The sequence below is a fragment of the Neoarius graeffei genome, chromosome 22, assembly GCF_027579695.1.
Source record: "Neoarius graeffei isolate fNeoGra1 chromosome 22, fNeoGra1.pri, whole genome shotgun sequence".
Classification (NCBI taxonomy): Eukaryota; Metazoa; Chordata; class Actinopteri; order Siluriformes; family Ariidae; genus Neoarius; species Neoarius graeffei.
This window is the reverse complement of record NC_083590.1, coordinates 27,785,228-27,806,289: the sequence shown is the minus strand read 5'-3', so window position 1 is coordinate 27,806,289 and position 21,062 is coordinate 27,785,228.

The window sequence follows — 21,062 nt, the reverse complement described above, 5'->3', positions numbered from 1 at the left end:
TGTGGCGGCACGGTGGTGTAGTGGTTAGTGCTGTCGCCTCACAGCAAGAAGGTCCTGGGTTCGAACCCAGTGGCCGGCGAGGGCCTTTCTGTGCGGAGTTTGCATGTTCTCCCCATGTCCGTGTGGGTTTCCTCCGGGTGCTCCGGTTTCCCCCACAGTCCAAAGACATGCAGGTTAGGTTAACTGGTGACTCTAAATTGACCGTAGGTGTGAATGGTTGTGTGTGTTTATGTGTCAGCCCTGTGATGACCTGGCGACTTTTCCAGGGTGTACCCCGCCTTTCGCCCATAGTCAGCTGGGATAGGCTCCAGCTTACCTGCGACCCTGTAGAAGGATAAAGCGGCTAGAGATAATGAGATGAGATGAGATTATTCTTGTGGCGGCACGGTGGTGTAGTGGTTAGTGCTGTCGCCTCACAGCAAGAAGGTCCTGGGTTCGAGCCCAGTGGCCGGCGAGGGCCTTTCTGTGCGGAGTTTGCATGTTCTCCCCGTGTCTGTGTGGGTTTCCTCCGGGTGCTCCGGTTTCCCCCACAGTGCAAAGACATGCAGGTTAGGTTAACTGGTGACTCTAAATTGAGCGTAGGTGTGAATGTGAGTGTGAATGGTTGTCTGTGTCTATGTGTCAGCCCTGTGATGACCTGGCGACTTGTCCAGGGTGTACCCCGCCTCTCACCCGTAGTCAGCTGGGATAGGCTCCAGCTTGCCTGCGACCCTGTAGAACAGGATAAAGCAGCTAGAGATAATGAGATGAGATTATTCTTGTATAAAACTTGCAGTCCTCATACATGAATCATACAAACTCCCTGGAAACATCATGGGTTTTTTTTTATTTCATGCAGTTTTGAGTCTTAATCAGAGACAATACTTTTCCCTTACCGGTATATGGTACTTTTACACTCGGATTATTATGTTAGTCATGACAATAGATGAACTAAATCTTCTTGAATTGAGCTGTCTCATAATAGATGACTCCTTAATCAGTATATTCACACTTCCATTAAAGGAGATAAAGGAATACGATGCTTTTATTTTACAACATCTAGAACTGATGGCAAAATAAGTGGGAGTCCTCATTATCATTTTCTATCCCAGTGTCATATCCACCTAATACATTACCTCACCTCTCTTGAGTACTAACCCCTTCTTTTACACCCAATTCAACTTACTGTTTACAGACTATATAAAGCACAAACATTCAGTAAGCACGAAGTCTTGCCGACTATTATGTTTGTGAAAGTTCTGAATCTTCTGAATTTCTGTGTTTTGACCCTTGTCTTGTTCTGTGACTATTCTTTGGATTTCTCTCTCGCACGGATAAATCCATGTTTCGTGTTCTTTTCGAATAAACACAGGCAAAGTGTTTTCCCAAACATCTCTGTTGATGGAAAAGAGTTAAAGAATGTTGATGAGGTCAAATATCTACGAGTTACCTTTGATTCCACTCTAATATTTAAAAACATAGTAAAAAGATGTCATACACTGGAAAACAACATAGCTAATTAACAGTTATTCCACAAAATCGAGTCGTATATGAGCTGATAGCCGATGAGGCGTAGCGCCTCGTCGGCTATCAGCTCATGTATGACTCGATTTAGTGGAATAACTGTTTTATTCTATCCACATTCACTGGATTTTGATAAACAGGGCATTTTTATGTTTATTTTTTGCAAATTCAATAAATAAAAACTTCATACAAAATGTCTGACAAAATAATTTCTGGTTAAAATGCAAACAAACCAGTGAAATGACAGAAGCAATTTGTGAAAAATGCTGCTATAATAATAATTCTTGAAAAATAAAACAAAGATATGTTCTTACCATCAAATACTTTTATTCCATATTTTGTTGTGGGTTTTTTGTATGTTTTTGGGGGTTTGTTTTTGAGTAGAGTTTTTATTTCGTCCTCGGTTGGTTCAGCATCACACGCCGCCATTTTGTTTTTCTCTACTCACGGTATATGAGCTGATATCCTAGGAGTAGAGTAGCCAATCAGAGCATGTGATTGCTCATATCCAGTGAATGTGGATAGAATGATTTTCGATATGTTCAGAACTCACTGACAGTTGATGCATCTAAGACATACTTGAATGCAATGATTCTCTCTTATTTGCACTACTGTATGTCATGTTGATCACAGACCAACAAGACTGTCTGTCTTAAAGTCCATCAGATCACTTCACAAACAAGTTCTTAAAGTCCTGGACAGAAAATCACATCAATATCACCATTGTGATATGGGTCTGTCTCAGAAACTGGGTACTGTGGGGGTACCCCACTAAATATACTCACAGTCAATAAACTATACGGTTTTGAATGGTGATGTTGGTTTTAATTTGAAATAAAATGATGAAAGAAATAATACAGATAAAACTAAATCATTGATGTGAATACTCTATTCAGAATTTGGCAAAAATTCTGCAAATTTGTGGAAAAATGGCGGCTTGATCTGGGACATGATAAATGGTCGACTACATCGCATTCCCTTAAAAAGGTTGTAGTCCACTGAAAAGTCTACAGTTATCACTAATTGTATTTTTAAGTTGTAACTTTATACACCTAAGGATTGGTGCACTCACAGAATAATCACAACCGTAATAAAACATCATGCAAAACATTTGATCACCATCATAACTCCATTTTCCGCAGACCCAAAACCAATACGATCGTGTGTTTTGATCTAAACGTAAAGCCTCAGGGTCAAGGTCACTACCTCACCAAAAGTAGTAATTTAAAATCACTACGCCATATAAAAATGTAGTTATAAATCTGTGATTTTGTTTTTTAAAACGAAAGCTGAAAGTTAGGTATAGAATATGTTTCTTACAGAATATGTTACGATGGTAGCTGGTCTTGTATGAATTCCTGAGCTATAAAATGAGTTGTGGTGTATTTTTTACCGTAGCGTGTTATTTGTGTGCGGGGAAGGACACACATTAACAATTTGCATGCGTAGAATGGAATTTTCCACTCCAACAGTTAGAAGTTGATTGTGCTTCCATTTGCAGTCTTTCTGTTATGCGGGTGATCTGTTCCAGTCAACGCTGACTTACCTGCGGTTCCTGCCACTGCCGACTCGCCTGCCTCCACGCCTGTTGTTCCTGTCACTGCCACCTTGTATTTAAAGCCCCTCTTTCACAGATTATAGGCAAAATTGATTGAAATTTCATATCAAGGAAAAATCACATATATTTATTCTATATCTCAGAAGTTCTTTGTATCAGGGATGAGAGTTTTCCGCTTCTCGGCGGATTTGCACTTTTTCTGAGTAAAAAACGACCTTTTTATATTATGCGAAATCCGTTGAGAATTTTTTAAATTAATTTTGGGGGGTTGGGGTATGTTCCTTCATGCTGTTCAAACTTAATTAACTCCAACGATGTTGACACATTATTTGTAAGTTGCCATCTTTAGTCTCGTTTAATCTCGTTGAATGTGATGTAAAATTCATGTCATCTACATTGTTATTGGTCAAAACATCGATGTCAAGACCATAATAGCCAATCAAAACAGTTTTTACAAAGACACCCACATCTGTTTTCTTTTATTAAAACTTACACATGTTCATGAGCTGCATATCAAAAATACTTTCCTCTAATCGGCGTTTTTTTCTCAAGATGCCGAATACTATTGACAAGTGAGATGAAGCGAAGGTACGTGAAATTGATGCTGGTATGAAAAACAAGTTTAGCAAAGCAAAAGGAAAGCAAGAGAGGAGTGTGAGAGAGAGAGAGCAGAAGAGAGCTAGGTTAGAGCATGCAAAAACACAGGAGGAGCTGGCTAATGAAAGAAAAAGGAAAAAAGAGAGGACTGATAAGCTTTTGGCTTTGGCGAAGAAGCTGAAGGAGAAGTCTCATCTCATCTCATTATCTGTAGCCGCTTTATCCTGTTCTACAGGGTTGCAGGCAAGCTGGAGCCTATCCCAGCTGACTACGGGCGAAAGGCGGGGTACACCCTGGACAAGTCGCCAGGTCATCACAGGGCTGACACATAAACACAGACAACCATTCACACTCACATTCACACCTACGGTCAATTTAGAGTCACCAGTTAACCTAACCTGCATGTCTTTGGACTGTGGGGGAAACCGGAGCACCCGGAGGAAACCCACGCAGAGAACATGCAAACGCCGCACAGAAAGGCCCTCACCGGCCATGGGGCTTGAACCCGGACCTTTTTGCTGTGAGGCGACAGCGCTAACCACTACACCACCGTGCCGCCTACATTGAATATATGAAAATTTGAATTATTAATGGAACTGTAAATAACTATGAATTTTAATGGACATTTTTTTAGAAAAACAAGTGATGTTGACAATGAGTAATAATCAGTCCCCATAAAATGTAGATATTATTTTGAATTAATGCAATACACATATTGATTTTGATACATATTGTTCTCTATAATAGTGTTTTTATTTCAATAAGTATGAAAATAGGCATCAGGTGTTTTAATTAACTACAGCTCAGATTGCAGGAAATAGGGTGTGTAAGGTCTCATTTTGAAAAAAGTTTCCCGGGGGGTCCCCCCGGACCCCCCTTATTACTTCGGGCGCCTTTGGCACCCTCAGGACATTTTCTGCTTTTTTCATCAGGACCCGCTCTCATCCCTGTTGTATGTAATTGATCAGGATGAGAAAATGGATCATTTTGACAGTATGCATTATTGAAAGGGTCATTTTTAACAGTATCACTGATACTGCTTATATTTCACTGTCATTTTGTAAGCAAACAGTCCTATTTCGCCATATCAAATACCCAAAATGTATCATATTATTCATATTTAAGTGAATAATCAATTCAGTCATCATAACTTGGCATTTTTAACCCAAGCAATCAAAAAGAGGAAATTTATTCAGTATTTTCACTCATCTGTGAAGGAGGGGCTTTAATTCTTCATGATGTAGTTATTTTATATGTAAATCAATTTTACAAAAACATTTGAATTGTAATCAAAATATAATTTAACTTTAAGTTGTGAGAATGATTACATTTTAATGCAGTGTGTAAATCTGCAACTTGTTCAAATGTGATATAAGTAATGGTAACTTCACTGTAAAAAGAAATTAGTAAAGAAAAAAAAAACCTGTGTTTCCATGTTACGTTAGTGATGAAAAAACAAATAATTGAATAAATCAATGGGATATTGTGCGACAGTTTCAAACTTTTGTCTGTGTATTACTATTATGCTAATTGATAATTTAGTACAAAATAAGGGGTGTATCTACATGACATCCTGCAGGCACAACAAAGTAAAGTTTAATAAAATGTATAACTGATGAAATATCTCATTTCATCTCATTATCTCTAGCCGCTTTATCCTGTCCTACAGGGTCGCAGGCAAGCTGGAGCCTATCCCAGCTGACTACGGGCGAAAGGCGGGGTACACCCTGGACAAGTCGCCAGGTCATCACAGGGCTGACACATAGACACAGACAACCATTCACACTCACATTCACACCTACGGTCAATTTAGAGTCACCAGTTAACCTAACCTGCATGTCTTTGGACTGTGGGGGAAACCGGAGCACCCGGAGGAAACCCACGCGGACACGGGGAGAACATGCAAACTCCGCACAGAAAGGCCCTCGCTGGCCACGGGGCTCGAACCCGGACCTTCTTGCTGTGAGGCAACAGCGCTAACCACCACACCACCGTGCCACCTTGATGGAAGATGTTTATTGTTTTTCTGTCCAATAATTGCATTTAAAGAAACAAATATATGTACAGAAAAAGATATTCCTTGGTTATTAAAGAGGGTTTTTAAATGCATACATGTTTCCTTGTTACGCGAGTGAACTTCAGAACATGGTTAAAATTTTCCACAGTGGAGGCCAGATAAAGCAAGATGCTATCTTTATTCTTATTAAACATGACAAAAGAAACATTGAATGTTAAGTAAATGCAAAAAAAAATTAAAATTAGAACATTTATTTTTTGACCATAATGTCCCAAATGAGACCAGTTTCTGAGACGGGCCCGTATACTTGTTAAATATAACATGTTAAGCTTTGATAATTTAATATTGTATTCAGATCTACAATACTGTGTCATAGTCTTAGGCACCCCTGATTTTTTTTTCATACAAAGTTTGTTATCGATTTCTATTTGATGACTTCTACATTATCGAGTCAGTACAAAAACATTTTCGAGTCCAAACGTTTGTTTTCCAGCACAAAATTAAATGTTACAGTAAAAAAAAAGTTTGTATCTGAGCAGCATATTACATAAGAGAGCGCTTTTCAGATTAAAAAAGAAAACATAATGAAGGCTGCTGGGTTTCGGTGCAAAATGAAGACGCGAGTGTGACAGTCAAAGTGTCCAGAAGAACTGTGGCTGGTTCTGGACGACGCTCAGTAAAACCTACAGCTCATTTCCGCATAAAACTGCACTCACTGGACCTCAGACTACTATTTTTTTTAAAGCAAAGGGTCGTCTCACACCAAATATTGACTTTGTTTCATTTATTATGGCTTACTGCTTACTGTTTATGGTATTTTTTAATGTTGAAACATTTCATTTCATTATTTTTAAGCCATTTTTGGTCGACAGCATTTCTTCACATGTGCCTGAGACTTTTGCACAGAACTGTATATATAGAGGAGATTTGTTCAACTCTGCTCTGAGCAAATGAGCACAGCTACTCGGTCCACAATAAGGGGAGACTACGAGGGGAGTGTGCCTAAGCGAGGCACTGCTTTTGCAGAATCAGTCTTCTCCTTTAAAGCAATTAAAGCATGAAATATGCTCCCAAACAATCTGCAAACTTATACAGATTTCTGTAAGTTCTCTGGTGATGTGAAAAAATGGATTTTGAGCCCTCAGTCTAGTCAGCATTAATTTCATTGATTCATTTGATATTTATGCTATTTTGTATTTGTCCGTGTGTGTGTGTATGGTTTTATATACTACTGAAGACCAAATGTCCCCACAAGGATAGTAAAATCTGACAATTTTGACCTTGTGGGGACATTTGGATGGTCCCTATAAGGAAACTCATCTCATCTCATTATCTCTAGCCGCTTTATCCTTCTACAGGGTCACAGGCAAGCTGGAGCCTATCCCAGCTGACTACGGGCGAAAGGCGGGGTACACTCTGGACAAGTCGCCAGGTCATCACAGGGCTGACACATAGACACAGACAACCATTCACACTCACATTCACACCTACGCTCAATTTAGAGTCACCAGTTAACCTAACCTGCATGTCTTTGGACTGTGGGGGAAACCGGAGCACCCGGAGGAAACCCACATGGACACGGGGAGAACATGCTCCACACAGAAAGGCCCTCGCCGGCCACGGGGCTTGAACCCGGACCTTCTTGCTGTGAGGCGACAGCGCTAACCACTACACCACCGTGCCGCCCCCTATAAGGAAACTGCTTTTTTTTTCTTTTTTTTTAATGAATAAATACTGTAAATAAAATAGAAAAAATAAAAAATCCAAAAAGTTTCTTTTTCATTATTGAGATTAAGGATAGGGTTAGGTTGAGGTGCAGGCATAGCATTAATTAACAGCAATAATAATTATATCAGTGGAAGGTCCTCACAGGGTAGTGAAACAAACGTGTGTGTGTGTGTGTGTGTGTATGTGAGATAGATAGATAGATAGATAGATAGATAGATAGATAGATAGATAGATAGATAGATAGATAGATACCTTTAACCAGTCCTTTAATAGTCGGATTATCATTACACCCCCCCAAAAAAAACAAAATACAAGATTGTGATTAAAAAATTAAGAACAAGGGATTGGTTCATTATAGTCCATAAAACCTCTCCATATCCCCAAACAGAAAGAAAATCTTCTAAATTACAAATCATTTTATAATATACAAACTCAACTTTCAAACAAGCAGCTGTCAGCCGTCTGAACATGGATATAACATCTGTGGACCCTGTCCCTGTCATTTTGTTCCTCCTACTGAGCCAGATGCACATTTTTGCCTGACCTATCAGGAAGTTAACCAAATTAATATGTCTGCGTTGTGCTGCTATGTACCTTGGACCAAAGACAAGCAATGTATCTTCTAAAACTTCTCCTACCCCCCTGAGTATCAGCTACAGCACAGAGCACCCCATCCTTGGATCTATATGTGCCACATATCTGTTCGTAGCCACAGCCCCATGTACCACCCTCCACTGCAGATCTGCTGTGCGTTTCTCTATGGGGGGTTACCGTATATAGAGATTTCCAGCTACCTTTCAGAGATGAACCTGGTGCCAACACACCCAACCACCTCAACTCCCGTACACTGGCTAGTGATATTCTATTTAGAACCTTCACAGCAACTGCATACAAGGCCTTCTTTGATAATGCTGAGAAGTTCTGAGTTTTAAAAGACAGAATGGCTCCATCTTCTTCCTCCTGTTCTTCCACTGCAGCACAGACAGGCAAGGATGGAAAGTCAAGCACTGTAGTTGGTTGAGCCGCAGATTCCACCCCGAGCGCCTGTCTGAGAGAACCAGGAAGTGCACTGATTACCTCTTCCAACAGTTTTTCCATTAAATGAGGAGATTTAACAACAGTTTCCTGACTCAACATAGCAGCTGTTTTCCATTGTCCTCCTGATCTTGAAGACAAGATCTTGGTGATTCCAGCTCTTGTAAGAATTCTTCGTACACTTACTGAACTGAGCATCCTACACTGTAACATTGGGTTGAAGAAGAGGGGTCTTCCCCTACCCTGTTATGGAGGTGGGACTAGTTTCTCTTGACATTTAAAACTGTTCCCCAAGCATGTAGAATGGACTGATAGAAAGATGTGGTCATGAACTGCATGCCAGTTAATGTCAGGAAAAATAGCTGTTTGTCATAGTTGAGGTCCATCACCCTATGAAGCAACACAGTCACTGTTTCACTCCAAGGCTGCGGTTTATGGTATAGAAAGCGCTGCACAGTTTGGAGGTGAAAAGCTGTTACATGACTGCGGAGGTCAATCAAGCCCTGGCCACTTTCCACCACAGGCAAGAATAAGATGGGAGATTTAGTCCAGTGAAGACCTCCCCAGAAGAAATCCACCAGCCTCTTCTGCACCTCTCTAATGAGACTGTCTGGAGGTTCTAGCACTGTAAACTGGTGTCAGGAAGTCAAAGCAATCAAGTAATTAACAACCAAGGCCCTCCCCCTATATGACAGCTGAGGCTGGATCCAGGTCCACCTAGACAGTCAGGCACTGATCTCATCTCATCTCATTATCTCTAGCCGCTTTATCCTGATCTACAGGGTTGCAGGGAAGCTGGAGCCTATCCCAGCTGACTACAGGCGAAAGGTGGGGTACACCCTGGACAAGTCGCCAGGTCATCACAGGGCTGACACATAGACACAGACAACCATTCACACTCACATTCACACCTACGGTCAATTTAGAGTCACCAGTTAACCTAACCTGCATGTCTTTGGACTATGGGGGAAACCGGAGCACCCGGAGGAAACCCACGCGGACATGGGGAGAACATGCAAACTCCGCACAGAAAGGCCCTTGCCAGCCACTGGGCTCGAACCCAGGACCTTCTTGCTGTGAGGTGACAGTACTAACCACTACACCACCATGTCGGGCACTGATCTTCTCAACAAAACCCTCCCAATTTTTATTTAAGAAAGTTTCATTGCCCCCCAAAAAAACACCTAAACATTTCATCCCTTCTGTTCTCCATTGAAGTCCAGCTGGTAATATTGGTTCCTCTTTTCTTCTCCACTCCCCCAATCATAGTCCCTCAGATTTAGACCAATTTACTTTTGCAGATGAAGCTTGTTCATACAATGCCAGTTTTTTCTTGAGAATTGAAACATCATTTTGATTCTTTAAAAAAAACACAGTTAAATCATCAGCATACGCTGACAAACTAACAGAGTTTATGATACTCTCCGAGAGTTTTAACCCTGACAGACCTTGTCTAAGCTGGTTTAAAAAAGGTTCAGTGGCCAGAGAGTAGAGCATCCTAGGTAGGGGACACCCTTGTCTGATCTCTCTCTGCACAGGGACTGGTCGGCTAAGTCTTCCCCCCACTTTTAGCAGAACACTAGCCCTAGATTACAGCAACTTTATCCATTAAATAATTTTTTTTCCAAAACCAAAACTTTTAAGTGTTTCAAACAAATAATGATGATCCACCCTATCAAAAGCCTTTTCCTGATCTATGGAAAGAAGACCAACATCTAGCTCTTGGAGTTTGGATAAATCGACAATGTCTCTTAATAAAAACAAATTGTCCATAATGGTGCATTCCGGAATACAGTAGGTCTGATTACAATGCACAACAATGTCTATACACTCCTTGAGTCTGTTAGAAAGGCATTTTGCAATGATCTTATAATCCATACATAATAGTGAAATAGGTCTCCAATTCTTCAATAAACCAAGATCTCCTTTCATTGGTAACAGAGTTAAAACCGCCTGAGTGCAGCTTGATGGTAAAGTTCCAGAATCCAAACAGTCTATAAAAACTTCATGCAAGTCCTTTCCCATCAGAGTCCAAAACATCTTATAGAACTCTGCAGAAAGTCCACCAACTCCAGACGCTTTGCCACAACTGAGCTGCTGAACTGCTATAGACATTTCATCCAAGGGGGACTCCAGCATAGCTGCATGTGTTTCATCCAGCTGAGGCAGTCCTACCAGTATCTCCTCCACACAGTCCAGGTCACAGCTCTCAGCACTGAAAAGGTCACTATGAAAGTGGATAGCTAGCTTTCTCATCTCCAGTGGATCAGTTGTTATTGTCCCGTCTGGAAACTTAAAGTGCATATTCTGGACCAATTTTGTGTTTTTTTTAACATGAAAGTATGTCCCTTTACACACTCATCCAGAAGGGTAATTTTGCACAAGGCCATCTGTCTACAGCAGAAAAAAATAAACCAGGAGTGACGGTATCAATGTGCTGTCGAAGCGCGCAGAAGGTGTTAGTACGCCTGTCATTATAGTGCGGACTTTCCATAGCATAGAAAATCACCACATTTCAATTTTTTTAACTGAACTTTGTTTCATGTCACTGGTCATATAAACCTATGTAAACAGGAAAAACATGGAAGAGTTTGGTCACATCTAACTACAGCCCCAAAAAATACCGTTGGCCATACTGAGCCTAGCTACATTGCTAACAGGAGTAAACAGGAGTAACAGCGCGTCTGACTGACTGGGAGGTCGCGCAAAGCTCGGAGAGGTACGGATAAGCTCGTCTCAATTCAGAAAAGAAAATATTTCAATGGAAGTACGGTGGACTGCTCCTTTAAGGTGGATCATCACATCCATCCATTATCTGTAGCTGCTTATCCTGTTCTCCAGGGTCGCAGGCAAGCTGGAGCCTATCCTAGCTGACTATGGGCAAGAGGCAGGGCAAGTCGCCCATAGTCAGCTGGGATAGGCTTCAATTCTTAAGCCACCTTAAGTCAACCCTGGACAAGTCGCCAGGTTGGATCATCACATTGTTTTCTCAAAAAAAAAATCAAGTTTAAAGACAAAGGAAGTGGGAGCATCTATATCTTTTAATACTAGAGATTCTTGTTTTAATTAAAACACCCTTTGCTTTTGATGTAAGAACCTTCCTAAAGCTGTTTTCCTGCTCTCCCACGTCCTACTGTTGTTAACATTACCTATTAGTATTTCACCTTCCAATATTTTAATTTCTTTCTCTAATTCCTCAATACATGTTCTCTCTGCAGATGCGATGTGCTTTGTGTATTGTTGTAAAAAAAAAAATCAAATTTGTGTTTTTCCTACCTTCCACCATCGGGCTAGATTTTCAAAGTCTCTCTTCCTCTGCTTCCATTGAGTGCAGAAGTCAGAAAAGAAACAGCAGAAATTCTTATCATTAGTAAAGAACATATTGAATTGCCAGTATGGACAATACTGCCCACTAAACATTAGACGTCGTATGGACGTGCAGATCATGTCTTTATTGCGTCCGTCGGTCCAAGACCAATTCTGGACTTCTAAATGACGTGCAAACTAGGTCTGCTATTTAGACGTCTAACTATGACCCTATTTGGACGTCAATATGTAGTTGAAAATTTTAACGTCAGATAAGGTGACTTTTTTGGACATCATCAAGACGTCTAAAACAGGTGCAGGAAAATTTTATTACAAACTATAAATATAAATAAATAATATTACAAATATCAACATTGTTATTAATATTGTCAGTGAATTTTAATATAGCCTATTTATATGTGATTACATACCATTTACATTATATTTTATCTGTTTAATTTGTTGTCTATTTGAGTTCAACTTGAGTTCAACCAGTCAACGCCTCTCTGATTAGCCAACCGCGTCAACGCAGCCCAATAGTAAACGCCACTCTGATTGGCCAACAACATCGCTAACGTTTCTCGCGATTCAGAGGAACTTTTCTTCTGTGCCGGAGATGAAGAAGCAAATGGCCGCACGGTTCTAATTGTTTCTTCTGCTGATCTGAACACCTTAAACATGCACCTCAAAGACGAGGAGGTGGAGGACACAATGCTGAGAGGACTGAGGACCTTTTCACTTAATCCACCGCGTCTTTTTTTTTTCCCCACGAGTTGGCAAGTTGGCCTGTTTTGCCAGTATTAAAACGGAATAAAAAAAGAGACATGAGTGAGGATTGAATTGTAATTGTATTGTCTATAAATGGACATGGAGGGTTTCTGAACTGTTCAGTTATCACTTTATACAGTAGATCATGCTGTGTGTGTATATATATTTTATATGATTAACATTCAGTCCAAATCCCTTACTATGTTGTTTTGACTTCATTTGATTTAAAGTTATATTAAACAAAAACTATTTTGCAGTTGGTTTTGTGTCTTAACCTTTCACATACACTCTGTGCAAATGTAAGTGCATTTATTTGTAGGATAATGTATCTTTCCATAAACGCCAAAGAGCTGATGTAATGTAGGTTAAGTTGGAGAACCTGCTAGCTGTAGGCTAGCCTGCTATTTTCCTCGGACGGACGTAGAAAAGACGTCCTCAACGACCACTTTTCAACTACAATTAGCCGTGATATGGGCGTCCTCTGCACGTCCATACCGGACGTTCGATAGACGTCAGGAAAAAGACGTCATCTGGCGTTACAGTCTGCACCTTCAGAGGACCGTCATTCGACGTCCAAAAATGACCTAAAAAAGACGTCGTTTCAACGTATCTTTGTGCAGTGGGTGGGTTCGTACTTGTAAAGAAAAATTAGCTGTTACTAAATGGTGAACTGAAAATCCAACTGGTGATATAGTAGAACTAGATAACCTGTTGTATGTTTGATTTATATAAATCCTGTCTAGCCGGGCAGCTCTCACATTACCCTCAGCAGCTTTGACCCATGTATACTGTCTGACTGAGGGGTTGAGTTTCCTCCAAACATCTATGAGGTCATTTTCAGTGACTATTCTGGACAGGAAAGAGGCTGATGATGGATGAGGTTCTTCTGAGTTTCTGTCAATTTCTGGATGTGTGGTGCAATTCCAGCCCTCCCACTACTGATCTGCTATTAAGTTGTTTGAGTTTGAGATTGAATGTTTTAAACAATCTCAAACAACCCCCACCAGAGTCATGAGCATATATATTAATGAAAACAAATGGTATATTGTAAATTGTTGCTTGCACTATTTGACGTTTTCCTTGTTCTACATTACATTCTGAAACGTTAGTTAAATGGAGGCGCTGTGAAAAAAGCCCCGTATAGCGACCCCTGCACTGAGGTTGATGCCATGATTTAAAAAAAAAACCTGCCCTGTCCAGCTCAGCCCCCACTGCAGCTCATTTTCTGCAGAGCTGTGTGTCTCCTGTAAGAAGAGCACATCTATGTTTTTACTTCTACTCAGCTCAGCCACCATTCCTCCCTTATCCCTATCCCAGCCTCCATTTATGTTTAAGCTTTCCATAAAAAAAGAAAGGAAAAATAAAAAGGACAGTGGAGCCATTCTTGAAGAAAAGACACCATCTGTGCATCATCCATTTTTATTTTTTGACATTTCTAGCTGGGCGGCACGGTGGTGTAGTGGTTAGCGCTGTCGCCTCACAGCAAGAAGGTCCGGGTTCGAGCCCTGTGGCCGGCGAGGACCTTTCTGTGTGGAGTTTGCATGTTCTCCCCGTGTCCGCGTGGGTTTCCTCCGGGTGCTCCGGTTTCCCCCACAGTCCAAAGACATGCAGGTTAGGTTAACTGGTGACTCTAAATTGACCGTGAGTGTGAATGGTTGTCTGTGTCTATGTGTCGGCCCTGTGATGACCTGGCGACTTGTCCAGGGTGTACCCCACCTTTCGCCCGTAGTCAGCTGGGATAGGCTCCAGCTCGCCTGTGACCCTGTAGAACAGGATAAAGCGGCTAGAGATAATGAGATGAGATGAGACATTTCTAGCTGTTCTTTCCTAAGTTTGGTCAGAATTTTCTTTAAACAATACCTCTTCTGTTTGCTTAGCTCCTCATAACCTATCATTCTTCTAATTTTCATGACTGAGTTGATGAAGCTGACCACATTAGGGGAAAAAATCTGTTATCTCTACACATTGTCTACCATAAGTCTCATCAAGAAAGTCACTGATCTCCTTTAATGAGTAAGACTGTGGTTCATCTTGCAACATAATATCAGAGAATTGTGACAAACTGTCATCATCATCAACCATATCTTCTTCTTTCTTTTCAACCTCTTCACCATGTGATTCAACTACAGAGAGCTGTCCCTCAGGCTCAGCTGTCTGACTGTCTCTCACTGCTTCAGTCTGCCCAACACCACTACATCCAGGCTGTGCCTCAATTTCGTCAACATCATTATCATTAGAGATATTTTCCTCAGTTGTCATCTTTCTTTTAGTACCAGATCTAGAGGTATCAGTTACAGTGTCTCCTGAGACCTGCTGTGTGATTTGCGGGGTCCCGCTGTGAGTGTCTTCCACAGGCTGCGGCTCACCTGCACCACCGGCTGCTATTTGCTCTCTGAGTGCTTATGTCTGAGATCACAACACTCAAAGCATTTAATGTTGCCAGAGCTCGCATACACCATGTAGAAACGGTTTTCATATTTTACTTTAAACGACAACTCAAGGGTTTGCGAGGGCTGTTAAGACACATGAAAGCGTGTCTCCACAGGGACTGGACATGCTGCAGTCTGGAGTCTTTAGACCCCAGACGGAGTGTTCTAAAACCACTGACAAACTTTCCAAACCTGGTCAATTCTTTTTCAAGGAGCTTATTCGGGCTGAATGAGGGAACACCTGACAATAATACATGTTGATGGTACAAATAGTGGTGAGACAACAATGAACTGATCATCTAACACCAGGCCTTTCTCCACGAACAGGTAAACTAGATACTCCTCCCAGAGAAAAGCCACCATGGCCTTATTCATCTGAGAGCCACAGGTGATGTTCTCATGTCCGATCTGTTCTTCTACAGCCAGGAGAACTTGCTCAACAATATAGCCACCACTTTATCCCCGTGTCTAATTGCGGGGGGGGGAACCTCTCAGAGGGGGGACGCCATAATTCATGGTACAAAATCTACCGCTATACACGAATCCTAAACAATAACCACAAAACGATGAATTAAACTCATCTTACCTTACACCAAGAAACAAGTAGGAAGTAGAAAGAGAAAGTGCCAGTCAGCTCCCAGCATGCAGTGCAGAGATAGATAGATAGATAGATAGATAGATAGATAGATAGATAGATAGATAGATAGATAGATAGATAGATAGATAGATGTCAGATTTCAACTGCATCTCATTGTTTTTCATCTGCTCAGGGACTGCAGATGGAAATTAGTTAGTAGCTAAATCTGGTTTAAAGAAAAAAAATATTTTCCCTTCATGTGATTAATGCATTTTGTACATGGTGATAAAAAATAAATGTAATTAAATAAATAAGTAAGATAAAATTTGGCAGTCTTTGTGTTTGACCCTTGCTCTCATTTTCACTTTGATGTTCACAGTTAGCTCTGACTGTTACAAAGCACTGACACAGGTGTTTCCTTCCAAAAATGCATATATATATATATATATATATATATATATATATATATATATATATTTTTTTACATGTGATTAAAAAAAGCTGTTTATGTGGAGTGCCTGCCATTCAAGTCCCTGTGTAATATATGTATTTACCCTATATGGGTTGAGAACTTTATAATAAGTCTAGTGTGCAAGTCAAACTAGTTTGGTTGGGCCTCTAGGGCCTTGAGCTAATACACTGCATGGCTGCTTGAGCTTACTAAAGCTAAACAGAAACATTAAGTCATAAAAACACCTTGAATGCCAACCTTGACACTGAAAAATGAAGGTAAGATGAATTGGTTGGTGCTCTTTGCGTGTAAGGGAAGTGATGTATGGCAGTTCATAGATCTTGCTGTGTGTGTGGCTGCAGACAGGTTCTTCGTTGGAGTCTGTAGTCTGATACCATGCTGGCTTGTATCCCCTAAACTCCCCCACCCTCCGTTATACATCTTACTACAACGCCCTGCAAAAGTGATTGCTCAATATGAAATGCCCTTATTTCAGTCCAGGCAGCTCTGTTGCAGATACAAAATGGATGTCGTCCAGAGGACAGGGAAGTGCTTGGCCAGATGGAGTGGAAAATAATAGAATTCACGGCCCTCTGGTGTACAATCCCTGGTGGGAAACTTGTGTTTGAGATGAGCGTTGAATTTGTGGGACTACAGTCTTGAGATAAAAGTAAGTATTGAAAATCACCATGGTCCAAACAAAAGGAAAATTAAAAACAACAGAATTTCGTAATCAATGATGTTACGTTCTTTTAACTCTCTTCAGGCCCAGTCCGACCTCACTCTTACTGAACATACAAGAATTGCTCGAAATGTGAGGATCCATGTACAGAGATTTATTAAGACACAATGCAAACTTGGAAGAAAAAAAAAACAGGCAAAGATCAAACACAGTCAAGTATTAATTGTCAAACCCAAAGGGATAATCCGAAAGAGTATTTAGAGACAGAATAGTAATGAGTCAAAACACAAGCAAGGCAGTTACATGGCAGTGGGGTAGATTGGCTCGGCTTCACAATCAGACAATGAAGAATGTGCTTTTAGAGTCTGTTAACAGGACGTTAACTGGATGTGATCAACTGAGGATTGTCTTGGACTGTTGTGACACTTGTAACCACAGACTACAGTCCTATTAATTGCACTGTATAGTTACTAAATAATATGAATTAAGTAAACAAGTAAATAATAACATGCTGGCTTTAAAAGGTTAGACAAGATTTTTGCTTGAAGAACTTTCAGGTTAAATTGTAATATATATGAAGTGGGGGAATTCTTATAGTATGTGTGCCAACAATTTTAAAACATTACAGTTCAGTTTATGTATTTCTCAACCTTCCGTTCATCCATCCATTATCTGTAGCCGCTTATCCTGTGCAGGGTTGCGGGCAAGCTGGAGCCGATCCCAGCTGACTACGGGCGAAAGGCGGGGTACACGCTGGACAAGTCACCAGATCATCACAAGGCTGACACATAGAGACAAACAACCATTCACACTCACATTCACACCTACGGTCAATTTAGAGTCACCAGTTAACCTAACCTGCATGTCTTTGGACTGTGGGGAAACCGGAGCACCCAGAGGAAACCCACACGGACATGGGGAGAACATGCAAACTCCACACAGAAAGGCCCCCATCGGCCACTGGGCTCGAACCCAGAACTTTTTTTGCTGTGAGGTGACGGTGCTAACCACAACACCACCGTGCCGCCCCAAGGTTGAGGCATTATTAATTAATTTATGGAGCAAGTAATAATATTATGAAACAACAAGGAGGACCAAACATGTACTTGATTGACCGTTCACATCAGCAGAATGTGAGAAATCATTGTTATAAATGCAGTTGAAAGAGAATCAAATGATCATGTAACATTAGTGTATATAGTATGAGTCAAAAAGTTTGGACACACTTTCTAATTCAATGTTTTTTATTTATTTTTATTAATTAAAAGACATTTCATGTCTTAAAGTAATGACGGATGTTGTTTCTCTTTACTTAGTTGAGCCGTTCTTGACGTAATATGGATTACTACAGTTGTGGTGTTGAATAAGGCTATTTACTGTATTTTTATTATTTACTATTTGATCTCAAATGCATAAAGAAGGCAAGAAACTCATACACTAAGTTTTGATGAGACACACCTTCCATCCATCCATTATCTGTAACCACTTATCCTGTGCAGGGTTGCAGGCAAGCTGGAGCCTATCCCAGCTGACTATGGGCGAGAGGTGGGGTACACCCTGGACAAGTCACCAGATTATCACAGGGCTGACACATTGAGACAAACAACCATTCACACTCATGGCCAATTTAGAGCCACCAATTAGCCTAACCTGCATGTCTTTGGACTGTGAGGGAAACCAGAGCACCCAAAGGAAACCCATGCAGGCACGGGGAGAACATGCAAACTCCACACAGAAAGGCCCTCGCCGGCCACTGGGCTCAAACCCAGGACCTTCTTGCTGTGAGGTGACAGTGCTAACCACTACACCACCGTGCCGCCCCACGAGACACACCTGTTAATTGAAAACCATTCCAGGTGACTACCTCATGAAGCTGGTTAAGATAATGCCAATAGTGTGTAAAGCGTCATCAAGGTAAACAGTGGCTACTTTGAAAAATCTAAAATATGAAACATATTTCTTGTCATTATTGTGTCTATAGACCCCTTGCACATGATGTCGCACATCACATGATAATTTCACCTGGGGGTCAGACAGACACCATCTTTCGTGTAAGCAAAGCTTAATCTGTCTTCAGTATGGTTCATTTTTGTGCTGTTTTTGGTTGTTCAAATAGATAAAAGGTATTACTGTCTCCCCGCTATCAAGAAAAATGTTAACAAAGAGAAGCAAATGCTTCAAGAACAATGAAGAAATGAGTGGTTAAAGAGAATACGACAAGAGGAGCTAAACCCGAAAATGAGACGAGACGAGACGAAATGAGAGGAGCTAAGCCTGAAGCTTGAAAATACACACAGGCTGAACTTTACAACAGCTGCACACATGTGAAATGGAAATAAATTGACTAATGCAGGAAAACTATTTTGGATAAAATTGTTATTGTACGTTGCACATCAACCTGTGTGACTCAGTTGTGCCTTCTGAATAGTGAATAAATGAAGAGGGAACTGAACATTAACCATTAATTATTATTACAGGGGTGATTATAGTTACGATATAACTACAGCTACAACTGGAATGTGCTGATTCTGTTAGCGTTTGTAATTATTGTACCGTCCACTATTAGATAAAATTGAAATAAAATCTTACAATATTGTTTGAAAATCTAGAGCAAGATATTTTGTTGTTTTACAAATAACACTTCAGATATTGTTTTAACAATCTCATCTCATCTCACTATCTGTAGCCGCTTTATCCTGTTCTACAGGGTCGCAGGCAAGCTGGAGCCTATCCCAGCTGACTACGGGCGAAAGGCGGGGTACACCCTGGACAAGTCGCCAGGTCATCACAGGGCTGACACATAGACACAGACAACCATTCACACTCACACCTACGGTCAATTTAGAGTCACCAGTTAACCTAACCTGCATGTCTTTGGACTGTGGGGGAAACCGGAGCACCTGGAGGAAACCCACACGGACTAGATGTCCGTGGAGTTGTTGAGACGTGGAGGGCCGGGACGGAATACAATCTAGCCCACAGTTCAAGTAGGAGTTCTTTGAGGGTAAATGCTTTGGCTTCTGCAGCATTTTGTTCCCAAAAGCTGATGTCAGGAAAAAGTCTTGACACAAAGAAGGTTTTCTTGCTTTTGTAGTTTTTTTTTTTAAACTGTTCTTCAGTGTTGGGACTCTTCAGGAAAAAGAAGGTATATTCCGACAAGTAGCTAACACTAACATGAGGCCACAAATCTGCACCATCACTCCAGTCTTTTCGAGGAATTTTGTATGGCTCATAACCACCAATAAACTCTAGTTTCCGCGTATATCTATCCTTCACTTCTTTCTAATATTATCTGAGTAATCCAATAGTAGAGCTTTTTTAGCTGTAGTTTTCTTTGGATAACAGCAACACACTTCGGACATCTTTGTTGGCTTCAGTTTCCTTGTCCCCCAGGTCTAGGGTAGCAACAGTTGCTAATGTAAATGTGATGTCAGTGCAAGGGGTCTATAGTAACTACTTTTAACAGGATTTGTATGACAGATGCTCCACATAATGGTACATTTATTTAGCATTCTTGGAAAGAGTCTCCATTTTTCCAACATGGGAAATTAAGACCCAAATGTGGTATTGTTATTTAATAAATGATTACCCTGTTGGGGTTTTTTTCCAATTTTTTTTTACATACTCCATCATACTTTTATTCCTTGCATACTCATCTCATCTCCTGTAGCCACTTTATCCTGTTCTACAGGGTCGCAGGCAAGCTGGAGCCTATCCCAGCTGACTACGGGCGAAAGGCGGGGTACACCCTGGACAAGTCGCCAGGTCATCACAGGGCTGACACAGAGACACAGGCAACCATTCACACTCACATTCACACCTACGGTCAATTTAGAGTCACCAGTTAACCTAACCTGCATGTCTTTGGGGGAAACCAGAGCACACCCACGCGGACAACATGCAAACTCTGCACAGAAAGGCTCTTGTCGGCCACAGGGCTCGAACCCGGACCTTCTTGCTGTGAGGTGACGGCACTAACCACTACACCACCGTGCCGCCCTCCTTGCATACTGTATGTGTGAATAATTTCAAGATGTCATCAATGTTCTTGTTAGCTGACAGTTTTTCTTTCAACTTCTTTCATATGAACTGTCCAATTAAATTATTCAGGATATGTAAATTTCCTGTGAATTTTGTATGAGATTAGAGATCAATCTCTCATTGTAAATGTCAAATAAACTCATATATTTACCGTATAACTTCTTCAGCTAGGCTTTTGGAATATATATCTTTACTAGGGGTCCTATGGATGCATGCTGTTTCCGGTTTAGGGTTAAATATTATTTAGGAAATATGCAAATCCCTTTGGTCAAAATAAACTGTTGCTTAATGTGCAATAAATAAAATTAACCTTTTTGTTATAGCCTGAGGTGACATTGTTGAACTGTGGCAGGAAAGACTGATATGCTTG